Source organism: Equus quagga, chromosome 2 (genome assembly GCF_021613505.1).
Source record: "Equus quagga isolate Etosha38 chromosome 2, UCLA_HA_Equagga_1.0, whole genome shotgun sequence".
Classification (NCBI taxonomy): Eukaryota; Metazoa; Chordata; class Mammalia; order Perissodactyla; family Equidae; genus Equus; species Equus quagga.
The window spans coordinates 41990158-42004777 of NC_060268.1; the positions used below are offsets into that span (position 1 = coordinate 41990158).

At 50.6% G+C, this 14620-nt stretch overlaps 1 long non-coding RNA gene across 2 annotated transcripts in view; it reads left to right on the plus strand.

Annotated features, from left to right (window-relative positions):
- Positions 1 to 3637: 3637 nt before the first annotated feature.
- LOC124235343 (uncharacterized) overlaps positions 3638 to 14620 on the plus strand; it is a 48042-nt gene continuing 37059 nt past the window's right edge. The window contains exons 1-4 of one of the 2 annotated variants that reach the window (XR_006887450.1): positions 3638 to 3761; positions 4298 to 4561; positions 9592 to 9774; positions 10838 to 10922. This is a non-coding gene — a long non-coding RNA (uncharacterized LOC124235343). Of the gene's footprint in view, positions 3762 to 4297; positions 4562 to 5987; positions 7979 to 9591; positions 9775 to 10837; positions 10923 to 14620 lie in introns of those variants that run through there. The other variant, XR_006887449.1, reaches the window with a different exon arrangement.

The window sequence follows — 14620 nt, forward strand, 5'->3', positions numbered from 1 at the left end:
TGGATTGCTGGGTCCCAAACTCACAATTTCCACTTCAGTAGTTCCAGGGTGGGACCCAAGTATTTGGGTTTCTAACAAGTTCCCAGATGAGGCTGCTGCTGCTCTGGGGACCACACTTTGAGAGCCACTGTGCTGAAGCTCTCTGCTCCTTACAACATTTGGTGATTAGCGGGGAACTCCCCCCCCAGCCAATGAGATTCTCAGCTGGTCCTCAGCCATCAGTGGAACTCTTGCTATCTGGAGAGCAGGGTCAAGCCAGGCGTGAAAGACTCAAGGGTGGGAATGCCTCTCCTGGCCAGGCTGCCCTGACTGCCTGTCAGTCACACACATCCCGGCACCCTGACCAGAGGAGCATGGATTTATCAGGTGTGTGGGTAGGTGCATACACCTTAGAGAACATCTTCATTTCTCTGTAGAGATGACATTATTGACCGCCTGTGTCAGGACAAATGGCAGTGGTTCTGCCAGTGACTATCAAACCTTACATTAATTCAGCTTCACAGTTGACACAGTGGGCCAGGAGCAAGTAGACAGGTCAGCACCCAACTCCAGGCTCTGCCAGTCAAGACCTGGGGGCCGTGGGCAAGTTTCCTAACTTCTCAGAACCTTGCTTTGCTGAGGGAGATTCATCTCGGGGTAAACCGAGGGAAGTTAATGTTTAGAAGCGTTTCACTGAGATATTTCATTCCTGCATCATTTTCTCACTGCTCTTCTTCCCTCTAACTTTAAGCCAGAACATTCTTGCCTCAGGGTGAGGACTGAGATGCAAGAACGGTCCTACTCCAAGTACAGTTGGTGGACCGGCAGCCTCAGCACCAACTGGAAATGATGCAAATTCTGGGGCCACACCAAGACCTACTGGGTCTGAATCTCTGCGGGAGGCCCAGGATTCTGTGCTTTAACACATAACCTCTTCCGGTTGTCATGCATGGCTAAAGTTTGAGAAGCTCTGGTCCAGAACAAAGAAGTTTCAATGTAGAGGCTCTAAAATCTATAGCTGAGCCCGTAGCCTGAAAGCCAGACTGCACGTGTTTGCAGTATGTTGGGAGAGAAAGGGTTTTTCTTTGGAGGACAAAGCTTGGGAAACTGAGCACAGCGTTTCTGTTCTCAGCCGTGGAGGCGGGTAGAACCCGTGATGATGTAGTAGCCATCTCTACATCCAAAACGAAAAACAGTTTGAGCAGCGGGAAGGAGAGAGTGATGAGGATTTTAGGCTGGTTAATTTTAAAACTGCAGATGAGAAACAGGCTCTGAGGAGTGGAATTTGCTTGCCCTTTGTTGAGAAACGTTTACATTTGTAAGGGAAACCTCCATCTGTAAAGATGCCTCCCTCTCTGCGCCAGGAAGAAGGCAGGATGGCCTTATCGCTGGAAGCTCTTAATGGGGAAGGCAAGAACTTAAGTTGGTTACTGTCTGGCAACCTCATGTAACTGATTTAGGGTGGTGGCTTCTGGCCTTTACTTAATCCGATTTGATTCTTATCTAAAAGTTGTGGGACCACCCAATGGCCAGACCCCACCTGCACTGATACCATTTTAACTTTTTTACATGTTCTTTCCGTTGTCTTGTAATGAGATGGCTCACATACCCATGCCTTAAATTTAGCCTTACTCTCCACCCATGTTGGCAGCAGTAGCGGGGGCAGCAGCACCTCCTCCTGCCCGTGGGTCCTGTCCCCACGCAGCAGCTCTGACTGCCCATACATCCTGTCCCCATGCTGGCAGCAGCAGCTCCCCGTGCCAGCAGCAGTAGCGGGGGCAGCAGTAGCGGCTCCTCCTGCCCGTGGGCCCTGTCCCCACGCAGCAGCCTGACTGCCCATGGGTCCTGTCCCCATGCTATTCCACACTATTCTCTAAATAAAAGAGCACTACTGCCAGATCTTGAGAGTCCAAGAAATCTTTCTTTCGACTTCTCGGCTCACCGACCCCGCATCAGGAGGATCAGAAGGGGATGAGATTAGAGCGTAGAGGACCTGCAGTGTTGTCAGTCCCCTTCTCAACGACCCCACGAGGCCTTGGCTTGAAAAGGTTTATGAGGTCAGCCTGTCTCTCTCAGGAGCTGCAAGTGAGAGACAGACAAGAGTTAGAGTGAGAGGCACACGCCTGAGGAGAACAGTCAGGGCTGAGAGGCCATCTAGGGGCACTTGCACCCCAAGTTATTGAGAGAGTAGAGATGGAAAGAAGCCAGTCAGGAGAGAGAAAGGAGAACTGAGCAGAAAGCCACACAGAAGCCGAGGGGAGGAGACAGCACGTGTCCAGAGCCGGGAGGATTGTTGTTGTGAACTAAGAGCCCTGGAAACGGATGAGGGTGGCTCAGGGACAAAGCATCAGAAAGGACAGTCATCATCCACCCCCTGGTCGTTGATAGACACTTTGGTCTGTGTGCCTCATCTGGCTGGTCCAAGGGTCCCTCCTCTAGGCCTGCGCTTGACCTCGCCCTGATCTGACCCTGGAGAAGATTCCGTCTGGGGTCGTCTCCTGCAGACCTTGGGCTCCAGAGGAAATGGCAGTGGCGAGGACATCCCCTTGGGGCCCCATGGCCAACAACGAGGCCTAGGAGGTGGCTGGGCTGCAATGCCCTGCGGTGTTGGGCAATCTGGGTGTGTCCCCAGGGCTCCTGAAGAATTGGCTCATCCCCTCCCTCGCTCACCACTTCCTGGAAACAACCTCAGACACTCATGATGAGGTCAGTTTCAGTTTAAGCTGCTTTGCATAAAAAGGCAAAAATTCTCTTTCTTCTTGACTGGACAACCTGCACCTAAAAGCTTGGGTGTGGATTGAGGACTGGGCACTCAGGGGATGCAGGGTTTCCTCTTGCTCTGCAGGACCTCGGGGGAAAACCACTCAAGCAGCCACCATGTGCCAGGCTCCTTGCTGAGCAAACTCTGGCACATGGGCCATCATGGATGGGTTGGTGGGTGGATTGACCTGCAAAGATTTTCCTCAAAGAAGACTTCCCTGCCCCCAGACAGGCCCTCTGCCTACACTTCCATAGTCCGGTGGCCCTTTCTCTTAGCAACCTTATCACAGCTGTCATCTTATGTGCATTTGGGAAATTAGTTAATTCCTTCCCCCTCTAAACTGGAGCTCCACAAGGAGCTATTTTTTGCTTGCCACTGGAGCACTAGCAGCGGGCATGTGCCTGGCAAATCGCAGGCACTCATCACATATATTTGTGAATCAATGGAATCCTTGAGATTCAGTATTCCACAGATCAATTATGGCACAAGTCTTTGCAAAAAGATTCGTCACTGGGTTTAATCATTCAGAAAACATTTAAGTACATTAAGTACACATGCCATGTACTGTGCTAGGTAATATGGGGAGGGGCTTATACAAAGATAACGAAACCAGGGTCTCTGCCCTGAAAAATATGTACAGGCTGGGGGTGAGCCCCACCCTCCACTGTGGCCGCTGTGGGGTCTTACCCATTGTCCTGCCTGTGAAGAAAGCTGTTCCCCACATGGTCACTATGGGGTGAAGCCACAGGGCACGTCCTAGTCCCTAAGATTAGAAGAACAGACGTGGCCACCCTAAGTGATGGCCCTGCGTGGTCACACGGTCCGTGAATCATCTAGTCTTAGGACTTGAGAGGCAGGAAGTTTTGTCATTGGGAGATCCAGGGTGAACAAGTCCGTTTACCCTGCAACTGCAGACATGAACCCAGCTCTGCTGACTGAGGGACCGTGTGATCCGGGAGAAGCCCCAAGCTCTCTGCCTCTGGAAACCTAAGAAGGGATGGCACCTGACTCAAGGGCTGTGGTAAGGATTCAATGAAATGATGCTCATAACACTTCTGTGACGAACAGGGCGCTTGGGGCACCCAGCTCATGATGGCAGTATTCTGTGTACCCCGCATATGTATGTCATGCTGCCAACCTCTGTGCCACTGGACCCTGGGCTCCCTGGGCTCCTGAGAGGGCTCTGGGGCAAGGTCATGCTCCCCAGTGGGCAAGGGAGCTGAGGTCACCATCTGGTTTCAATATTTGTCCCTGAGTCACAGCCTGGGCCCAAGAGGGGGAAACCCAGCCTTGCTGGCTGCATCCACCCAACCGGGCTCCCCAGCTCTGGGGATTCTCGCCGATCCTTGGAGCCTGCAAGTGTGTGGCGTCCAGCGTCTGCCAAGGGCAGCAGTCAGCTGGTGGAGCCAGGACCCTCCTCCCGCTCTGCTGCCTCTGCCCGACAGAGCCTGCCTCCTGGGGTCTGAGGGGTGTGTGGTCTCTTCCCACCCGGCCGTGTCAGCCCACAAGCTGCCCACCTGGAGGCCTCTCATCCACTGTCTTCACTGCGACCCACAGATCTTGGCTCCTTCATACTGAAAGCTGGGTGGCATCCTGGAGAACCCACGCCTCCTTGCGTGGAAACCATGGAATTTCCCCAGGAAGATGTCTTTGGCAACTTTTAGGCCACAGGAAGCTCACAGCTGGTGAGACACTGAGAAAATGCGAGGGAGGAAGTGCCAGCCCTGCCCACACAATCTGAGGCCCCTCCCAAGGGGATAGGAAAGCTCCACATCTCCCCAGACAGGACCTTGAAACAACCAGGGAGCGTCCCGGCTGCAGGTGGGTCACACCTTACACACTTGACACTGGGCTCCCCCATTTAGAGCCGGGGGCCTCAGCCCCGGCTGCACACGAGAGCCCCCAGTGCCTAGGCTGCACCATGTGGATGTCTGGGGTGGGACCAGTGGGCATCAGCGCTTCTGGAAGCTCTCCAGGTGTTTGCAGTGTGCAGACAAGGTTGAGGGCCACTAACTAAGACAATAAAATACTTATGCCAGATCTTTCTGTCTGAGCATGTGGGGTGTGGGGGCAGCCTGGGTTCAAATCCTGCCTCCACTACTACTTACTAGTTGAGCCATCGCAAAGTCTCTCCACTTCTGAAAGGCTCAGTCTCCTCGTATGTAAAGTGGGAAGAATAATAAAGCGCCTACCTTGTAGGGCCGATTAGATATGATAATCTGCTCCTAACAGCAGTGGCCAGTCAGTGCTAGCCATTTCCTGATAACTCATACTCTCTCCGGCTTGTCTCTACCACCCCCGCAGAATCCCGTGTCCACTCCAGCTTTGAGCTCCCAGTACTTCGTCTATACGGTGCTTTTCACACAGCGACCCTCCACAAGTATTTGTTGAATAAAGGCATTGGAAGGAATCCATGTGTAACAGTAAACCTTGCTTCCTGATTTAGCTCTGGGATAAATCCGGGGCCCACATATTGACATTGTTTAGCAATTTATTCCTTTATGGAGTGTCTACGACGTGCTGGGCTCTAAGAATGTGAAGATAAAGACACTGTTGCTGTCAGCTGAGGGTCTAGTGGGGACACAGATTCATGACCTTGTATTTTCTTGATTGTGGCACAGAGGCTGCGCACATGCCAGGGAGGAGCCAGGAGGGAAGGAAGCATCTGCACGGAGGATGGGAGACGACCTTTGAGCTGGGTCTTAACCAGGAGGGGCTCGCCGTGAGGAGAAGCAGGGACGGCATTTGAGACAGATCTCTCTAACTACGAAGCCAGAGAGGCACAGGGGTGTGGTGCCGTCTGAGGCCGGGGTGACAGGATGGGAAAGAGCGTGGGCTCTGGAGTGGCGGGAGATGACGCGGGACAGGCCGGTTGTGTGGATGCGAGAGGCTGGGGCTTTAAGCTGTCAGGCAGGGAGCGCCCAGTCCTGTTTGTGAGGCAGGAAGGTAAACAGCACACACCTGTGCGTGGTTTCCTTCTCGAAGGCCTGCCTGGCAGCCACTCCTCACCCAGGTGGGTCCTGACGTGGAGGCAGTGTGCTGTCCCTTCGCCTGGTCCCTGCCTGGAAGAGGCCTGTCAGGTTGGGTCAAGCTTTGCCCCCACCTCTGGGTCAGAAGGGCAGATGAATGAGAGTGGGTGTGGAGGAGGGTATAGGTGGGGGTGGTGTGATTCCTGGAGTTTCCTTTGTTGGGGGCGTGGCTTTGGGGTTCAAATCAGCTGGAAAAGTTGGGGCAGGCAACCCAAAACAGGCTTGGCAGACGGGGCTCCGGGCTGATGGAGACTCAGGAGACTGCCCTTTCTGTTTGTTTGAAAGCGCAGCTCTGCCCGTACCTACCGGCCAGGCTGTGCTACCTTGGGCACTTAATTCCCTCTCAGGACCTCGGTCTCATCAACTGTAAAATGAAGGGAGTGGACCAGGCGATCCTCCAACTCTCTGATTCCAAGGAAGGACGGAGCAGCGTGGGATTTTGTGGATAAGTTGCTGAGGGTGGGGACTCCCAGATAGAACAAAACCTCTTCCAGAGGGGACAGGAGGCTTTGCAGAGTGGGTGGGTGACAAGGCTGCCTCCCCACCCAGCTGCTGCTGCTCCTAGACCTGCTTCAGCCACAAGGCCCGGGCAGGTGCGTGGGCTTGGGGAGTTCGGGGAGCAGCGTCCCTCCCCAGACCCGGCAGAGAGGAGCCCAGATGCTCAGCAAAGCTGCCCTAAGATGCAGCTCGTGTCCGGCTGCTTCAGCCCCCTTGGGGGGTTCCCCTCCTTTCCCAGCTGCCCTCTCCCCAGCAAGGTGTAGCCCACAGGAGCTGAATCCAGGGACAGGGTGGTGGGTGACAGCGGGAGGTCAGCCAGGGCTCTGGGCCGAGAGCCGGGAGGCAAGATGGCAGCCCCAGCAAAGAGGGCAGCGCAGCCTTGGGCTCCTCACCTCGGCAGCCACACCACACCCGCGCTGGGCCTCCCGGAGACCTCACACTCCTAGTCACAGTCACCAGAAAGGCCTCGGTTCACAAACATCCTGCTCTAGGGCTTTAGGAATATTTCCCTGTACCTTTATTAGCACTCAGCTCCAGACTTTTCTAAATATGTGAAATCGATGTCAATGATTTTATACCTATTTTATTTGAAATGCAAATACTCACACACAGATTAAGAGGACCCAGAAGTCCTTCACACAGTGAACACTTACTGAGGGTTTACGGTGCCAGTCCTGTGCCAGGCCTAGAGGACACAGGGCCTGTGCTCTGCACTCGCTCAGGGTGACAGCAGGATCCATGGGCCCTGGATGGAAGAGGTTCAGGGAGGGCCCCAGAGAAGGGAATCTTGACCGGCAGCGCTACAGAGTTCTGGCCACCTGAAGGAGAGGGCATCTCAGGAAAGGGAGCAGCCCAGACAGAGGAGAAGGCTGGCATGGCGAGGAGTTGATGGTGGTCAAAGCAGGGAGTTGACGAGGAAATGTTCCTTCTCCTGCAGTCTTCACACTTACAATCAATTACTTGTACAAGTGTCTGTTTACTGTCGGTGTCCCCTGCTAGATGACAAGCTCCGGGAGAGGGAAGGGTGTGCGCTATGTTCGCGGCAGGACAGCGGTCCCCACCACAATGCCTACCGCATAGTGAGTGTTCAGTTAAATTGGCGCTAAGTGGACAAATACATGAGAAATATTTCTGGTGTGAATGTGGGTTCGACTAGAAAGGGCTGTGAAGCCATGCGAAAGAGTTTGGACGTTATCCTAAGGGCAACAGGGAGCCACTGAAGGGTTTAAAGAGGGGAATGACCTGGTCGGCTTTGTGTTCAAGGAATACCTTTTTGGCTTTGGTCTGGAGAATGACTGGAGCAGAGTCCAGGTGGCAAAGGGTGGCGACCTACACTCAAGATGTGGCTGTGGGACGAGGGGACGGCACAGATTGGAGAGTTTAAGGAGGTGCTACTCCACGGGTCCGGGGAGTGACTGGGTGGAAGGAGTGAGGGAGAGCGAGGTGGCAGCGAGGGCACCCAGCCTTCTGGGTTTGGCAGGTTTACCACCAACGTCCCGTAGGACCGTTTGCACACCCCATCGTTGTCCTGACCTCAGGGCACTGTTACGGTTTATTCTCTCTTTGTGTGACTCTCTCCTAAGCAGGTGTGAGACCCAGAGGCCCAGGGCCAGGCCCTATTTGGCTTTGCATCCCTCGTGCCCAGCACAGAGCCTGGCGCATAATTATCTGCTCAGTGGGCGTTTGGTGGATGAAGCTCTGATTCGAAGTTGTACGTACAACTTTATTTTCAAAAGGGCGGAAAGTATATTACTTTATAAGTGCAGTGTCATAGGCAACTTTCAAAACATGGGGAACATGAAAGAGAAAAATTCATTTGAGTTTCGAAAGCAGTGGTCAGAGGCCTGGGAGGTGGCGGGGCAGTTGAGGAAGGATGTGGGGAGGAGATGGGGGGGGTTTCTTTGAGCTGTGAGGGTCAGTGGACAAAGGCAGCCTCCTAAGTTTGCAGCTGACACTCGATGCTGCCCCTCTGTGAGATGGGAGCCTGCGGGAGCAGCAGGTTTGGAGGACGAGGTGGCGAGTTTAGACATCCAGCTCGAGAAAGAAATTGGAGTGTCTCCAGTGATAGAAGGTTCTGGAAGCCTTAGGTGTGAGTGCGAAGATGTAGGGCAAGTGTGTGGCAGGGTGTGGAGAGGAGGGCTGGGATGCCCCTAGAGAAGAACTTTTAAGGATGAGGCAGCACCAGGAGCTCCTTCCTCAGGACAGGACTTCCTCTCTGTGCCCACCACCCTCCTCATTACTATAGCCAGCGACAGGCACCAGCACTGTAGAGGCTTCACTGAAACCCCAGCTCCACAGGCTCCAACTTCTGTGTGTTCTTGGCCCCCCTCTCTTTTGCGGTCACAACAGTGCAACATTCTGTGACTTCCCCTGTGACTCCACGAGGCCCGCCTCCTGGACTGCTGCACTGTCTGCTCACCTCAGTCACTTATTCCTTTCTGCTTATTACCCTCCACACCCCGGACTTTTCTCCCCTGAATCCCTCCAGACGGTTCTGCCCACCCGCCAGTGAGCCAGGCTCTCCGGCTGTGCCCTGGGGGAGCCAGGGGAGTTTCCAGTTTCCTTCCACTTCCTCCCTGCTTCCCCCTCCCTCTCCTCCCTCTGGGCTGGCTCAGAAGAAGGTCCAGAGCTGGCAGCAGCAGGTGGAAAACCCAGGGCTGGCCGTCCTCCCAGCCGCTGCACAACTAGCTTCTGTGAGCCGTGGGTGAGGTGCCTCGGTGTGCCAGCCAATGTGTGACAATAGGCGCTCGGGGCAAAAAGCCCTGATGGGTGGCATTTATTGATTTCGGTGGTGTGAATATTCCCACCATGACCAATTTCAAGCTACCAACGATGGTGGCACTGAATGCAGGATTGGGAAGAGATGTGCCATAGCTCACTATCGTATAATATTCCCACCACACAGACACGGTGGGCAGGGATAGCCTCAAGAGCATATATAACTATGAGTGTAGAAGAATAATTAGGAAGTAATAAATTTTGAGTATTTGTTGCTTTTTAAAAATATAACATTTTCTTGTAAGGTTTTATAATTTAATTTTGAAAATAATGGCTGTTTCACCACTGGTTTGCAAAATTCCTGAAAATTTAACAATTAGCTTTTGCAAGCAGTATGAGCTGGTTCCAGCAAACCACTGAGTGCCACTGGGGCCAGGAGAAAAGGGGGAGACTCCAAACGCCAAAGTTTAGGGGGCAACATTTACACTGATGTGCACTCCGGCTGGGATCCTCTTCCTGCCCAGGCCTTGGGCACTGTCAGCTGGGGTGGCGGGTGTTGGGCAGCAGCCTCAGCATCCCCAGTAACAGTCAGACTCTCCTCCTAAGGAGGAGGAGCAGAGCCTGGCGCCGGGCACCCCCTCCCACCCGGCAGACATGAGCTTTCCTGACCTGGACCTGTGGGCCCTGCGCCTGCCCAGCTCCCAGCCTCTGGACACCTACGCTGGCGGTCCCCAGAACCAGGAAGTTTGAGTGGTGCAATGACCTTCGCCTTTGAAGATGTGAAATCCGGTAAGGGTTGGAACTTCCACATTGCTCAGAAAACGAGCTTGTCCAGTCATCCCCAGCGAAGAAAACAAAAGAGAACCAAGCCTCTTTCTGAGCCTTTCTTTATTTCCATGGGCTGCAAGGCAGGCTGTGCTGGGTCTGAACAGACATGGGTCAGAAGAGAATGAAAAGCACCCATGAGTTCATTTAACGCAATCTCAGTGTGCCAGTCTTTGCGCTAGGTCTTGGGGACATCAGAGGTGGTGATCCCCAGTGGGGAAAACCTTGTCTTGGCTACCCCAGGAAATGAGTTGAATCTCTGGCTTGATGTTCCTGTCTTCCTGCTGATGACCATTGTGAAGGCTGGAGGAAAGGGGTCACCTTCTCACCACATCCCAAATATGCTTTGGGCCCAGGTTTATGTCTTTCCCTCAACTAGACATGCTTTCTCCTCTTGCTCATAATCACAGCTGATTACAAGCCAACCCATCACGCCAAGCCCCACACAGCTCCCTCTTGGAGTCGCTCCCTCTACTTGTAGGGCTTCCACGTTCTCTCCTGGGGTCTTGATTTGGGTGTGGAATTTGTATGCTCTGATTTCTAAGCTCAGAAAGGCTAGGACCTTGTCACTCACTCACTCATTCATTCATATATTCATTCATTGGGTAGGGGGTTGGGAAAGACCAAGGAGGATGGAAGGCCTGTCCAAGGCTGAGTGGGGGGCCAGCTCAGGGGAGCATCCACCCTGAGCAAGGCAGAAGGAGAGGCAGAGGGAGGCAGGCTGCTCCTCAGTTATGAGGTCTCAGGTTCAAACATCTTCACCTGTGAACACCATTTCCATCACAGTGAGTGGGTCTGGTTTCCCACCAGGTTTCTAAGGCCCACCAAGTCAGTTTTCAGCAATCACAAAATATAGTTAATGAAAAAATCGTAAAGAGGAATAAGGGAAAGGAGGTGGAAAAATACTTATAACCCCCCCGAAAAGACCCCTGCTCTGCTGTCCTCGCAGACCCTGCCTTTTGTGAACAGTGAAACAGTGTCCCAATGCCATGCCTGGTAGTTATGGCCTTTTCTCATCTGCCTGCAGGTTGCTCTCAGAGGGTATTTCCAAGGAATCCACTTGGTGCTCCGACAGCCCCAGGGCAGCCTCACCCCAGCTTTCCTGCCTTTTGGTAAAGACATTTTTATTCTTTTATTCTGAGCAAAAACGATTAATGTGTTGTTCCTACCAAGAAACCCCATTCTAACTGTATTCCATCTAGTTGTACAATGGTTTAAGTTTGATTTCTCACTCTTTAAAGTTTGCTTACTTGTGAAATATTTTGGGAGATTTAGCTGAAATGCGGGGACAGCCCGTGGAAGGCTCAGGCGCGAGGCTTGGGCGCCACCTACTGGTCACTTCTGAGAATGACAAAATTGAACTTGCATTGAGCCTCATGTTTGTATGGGTGAAAATGAGTTGATTTAAAACTTGGGCAACAACACTTGTAACTAACAAAGGGTTTGTGTCGGAATCTATAAAGAACTGTTACAAGTTAATATTAAAAAATATAAAATGAGCAAGAAACTTAAAGAGGCCCTTCGTAAAAGAGGATATCCAATGGACAATGACTTTATGAAAGATGGTCCACTTTTTATTCTTAGAGACACTTTGGGGAAGAGATGTGGAGGAAGGCCCGGGTATTGTAGAAATCTGAATACTCTAAAAAAAAAAATCTCCCTGGTAATTCAGATTTTACCCACTAGGGGGAGGACTTTCACATCACTTTATTTGCATCAGGGAAATGCAAATTAGAACCATAATGAAGTACCACGCCTACCCTCCAGAATGGTTAAAATTAAAAGACTGACAGCGCTTAAGTTGACAAAAATGTAGGACAGCAGGGACTCTCATACACTACTGGTGGGAGTGCAAATTGATACAGCTTCGAAAAATTGTTCAGCATTATCTAAAAATATTTGAACATAGGCATACCCTGTAACATGGGAGCCTGGCTGTTTGGTAGGTACCCCACAAAAACGTATACACGTGTACTCTATGAGACATGCAGAATTATTTACAACAGTGTTGCTGGTAATAACCAAAAAGTGCAAACAGTTTGAATGTCCATGAAAAACAGGCTGGATAAATAAATTGTAGTATGTTAGTACAATGGAATACCTGACATACAAAAACAAGCAAACAAAAGAATTTCAAGGCACAGAGCAACAATGTAGATAAATTTTACAAACCATGTTGAGCAAAGGAAATTAGGCATAGAATAATGCATTCTGTATGATAATAATTATATGAAGATCAAAAAGAGGCAAGACATTTTACAGTGTTAGATGTCAGATTAATAGTGATCTCAGGTGTGGAGGACGCAGGTGGAGATTGGGACCTGGCATGAGAAGACCCTCTGGGGTGGTACATTCCTTGACCTGGGTGGTTGGACCAGTGTGTTCACTTTGTGATAATTTATCTTTTCTTTGAGTACCTAAAAAAATACGTGTAAGACTTCAGTTATGAAGTTAAAAAATAAAAACGTTAAAGGCGGAAGGGTAGAGTGGGATTCCTAACCAAGAGAATATAGGCCAGAGTGTGAATAGAAAATACGAGAAATTGGGGAATAGAAAAAAGCAGACACAGGCTGTCGGATATCTCCAGGTCCTTCAGATTCTCCCCTATGGGGGGGTCTGCCCCTCTCTCTACGCCCTGAGAATTTTTGCCCTGTTGCAAACCTTTGTTTCAACATTTTTCCCCCTTGAATTATTTCCGTAGGGAAAATTTCCACCAGTGGGATACTTTGGTCAAAGGGGACAGCTATTTTAATGCCCTGTTTTGTAAACTTTGCCAGATTGCCCTCCAGAAAGACTGCACCAATTTCCGAAGAACACCCCAAAATGCATGTTTCTTCAAAGCCTTCCAACTGTAGACTTTTAAAACAGGGTTTTAAGAGCTTGTTGGTTTAACGTTTGTGGAGAGTCTGGAAGTGGACTAATTTGCATTTCTTTAATTATTAGTGAAACTAAACATTTTCCTTGAAAAGGCTCGAGAATAATTTCCTCTTGCACTCACTGCTGGGCGACACGTTCTTTGCCTATGACTGTCCAGCGAGGAGCCTTTGTTCTCTGTATGGGTCTGTGTAGGATCTTTATTCACAATTCACAGTTTCTCTTATTCTAATGGGTACTTTTTTGACCTTAATTTTTATTATTTTCTTTTGAAACATACTTGAATGTTCCTGTGGTGACACTTTTCCATTTCTTATTCTACATTTTTTCCTATTACCCCAATTGTAAGTAATATATATATTCCTTCCTAAATTGGGATGAATATGTGTTTCTTCTAAGTGGTGTTTCCCACGCTGGTTTCCACTTATTTTCATTGGTTGTTGATATATTTTCTGAAGGGGTTCCATGGTTGAATAAATTTGGAAAACAATGAATTAGACAAAACTAAACAGCTTCCTCTATTACAGTACTTATCAGACCATAAATATGATAATTCATTCATTGGACAAAATATTCATTGAGCACCTGCGTGAGGCACTCTCGGGGCTGGGAAAACAGCGGTGAACCAAGAGACAAATGCATGCTGTGTGTTCCCAGCACAAGGACGTAGTAGATAGATTTTTTTCCCAATGTATTTGAGCAAAACTCTTTTTCATACATCACTTAGTAATCTTTTACACTGTTCCACAGAAGATCCTGATCTAGAATTTCCTGCAGCATGGTGTGAAAGCTGTGAATCAACTTTCATTTTTCCTAACCAATTCATCCATGTTTCTTAGCAGAATTTATTAATTATGAGTCCTCTTTGGCTTTGTTGTCCTATGTTCATTGAATATAATTTTTTCTATCATTAGGGGATTTCTGGCATAGTTGTTTTGTTTCATTGGTTTACATTTCTGAGCTATGTGTTTATAATGAGAGAACTGAATCCAAAAAGGGACAAGAAACTTCTTCACGTTCCCCACCTGTAATTGTTGCTAAGATGAAGTGGTGCTCTCGAGCCTCAGTTTCCCTAGGCACCTGTCAGCAAGAGGCAGAAACATGAGATCGGAGGGTGCAAAGTCTCCAGAAATACGCAGCCTCTAGGACCCATCCAGCCCCCAGGAGGGCTGGCTGGAGGAGGAGTATCTGGGGCTTGGGAGGGTGAGGAGTGGAGGGAAACTGGCAGTTACTGAGTACTTACTGTGTGCATATTTACCTTGGGTCACACTCAGCAGCCCGCTGTGCAACCCTGAAAGCCAAGCTAGCTTGCCAAAGCGAGCCATGAGGCTGGTCCCAACTGAGCCCACTCAGGTGACTCCACAGCAGCTGTGCAGCCTGGCCCACCCAGTGGGCCCACCACCCTCATTGTGGACTGTCTCTCTTTCCTCCTCTCCTGTGATTCTTTTGCTTATAAGTAGTGGCTTTCACAGTTCAGATTAGCAGGAAAGCAAAGGCTCTGCCTCCCAAACCTTGGGAGCCCCTGGGTATAGAAGCACACCCAGCAAAAACAAGGTGTGAGCTGGGCTCTAGGTTCTGCCTTCTCGGCTTCTCTGTCTGGTGGCTGTGAAGATGCCACAGCAGCAGCCTAGGAGGAGGATGGCTCCACCTCCATTCAACACAGCTCCTACATGATAGAAACCATCCCACTCCTGTTGCTGCTTCCCCAGGAACTTTGCCTGGGGGTAAAGCCAGGAAGGTGTGTGCTCTCCCCAGCTAAGCGTGGGGCATGGGAAGGAAGGACAGTGTTCTGGAGAACTCCCACATTTAAGGAGCAGGAGGAGGTGAAGAAGCTGGAGGAAGCGCAGACACGTGAGAGGAGAACCAGGAGAGACTGGGCAAGCTCTTTTTTTTTTTGAGAAAGATTAGCCCTGAGCTAACATCTGCTGCCAATCCT